Here is a 957-nt window from a genome sequence, read left to right on the forward strand (position 1 = left end):
TGAAGGACCTCGTCCTCAAGGGCTTGAAGAGAATCACGAGTCACTGGACGGCGGTCGGCCCGGTCGTCACCGTCCGCCACCGACTCTTCTCGATGAGAACGGTGACGTCCGCCATCACGTGGAATGTCTAGTGAGACGACGTCCCACCAAGGTCAATCCCAATATCTGGTGAAGTGGCGGGGATATCTCGACTCCGAAAACTCGTGGGAGTTTGAGACGCCACTTCGGCAAGATTGCCCAAGCGCCGTGGACGCTTTTGATCAGAAAGATCAGGACGCCACGCGCTTCCCGGCAATAGCCAGGAAAGTAGAGGGCCATGAGCCGAGCTCAGGCAGTGGCCCTGAAAACTCGAGGTCGCAGACACAGCGTTCGCGGGAGCGTTAGAGGTTAACCATACGTCACAGGGCGACAATCCGAAGGAAGTTGACGGCGTGTTTTGAGTTTGGCAAACTCAAATCGGAGGTGTCGCTCCACACCCACGTCCACTTCCTTGTGGCTCAGCTGTAAGTTATTCAGTGAGGAAAGTTTCCGGTGCCGTTGCACCCATTGCTCAAAGAGCGCTTCGTCATATGTAGCGCTATCGCCAGGGCGAACATTACAGGTATTTTCGGCATTGCGGGTACACGAGAGCCACCTCTTTGAGCACTAAGCAGACAAGTTCGATAAGCTTCCAATGGAAATTCTTGTGAAACCAAGAAACGAGCTCGAATAGCCATTCGTTTGAAAAGTTCATCTTCCGTTGTGGCCGGGGGCCCGATGATGTGGACGCGTAACGATCGAGCTACCGCGTCCTTCGCTTCCACAGCGGGATCCGCTGGGCGGAAGCCGTATTCCACACAAGGGTCAATGACCGGCCGTGGATGGGCGCGATTGAGAGCCGCCTTACGGACAGATTCCGACTGCCGTTTTTGAGCCCCGTCGAGGTCATTGGAGATTACACCACGTTTCTCGGTTGAG

This window comes from Plasmopara halstedii (assembly GCF_900000015.1).
Source record: "Plasmopara halstedii genome assembly, contig: Scaffold_430, whole genome shotgun sequence".
NCBI classification, from domain to species: domain Eukaryota; phylum Oomycota; class Peronosporomycetes; order Peronosporales; family Peronosporaceae; genus Plasmopara; species Plasmopara halstedii.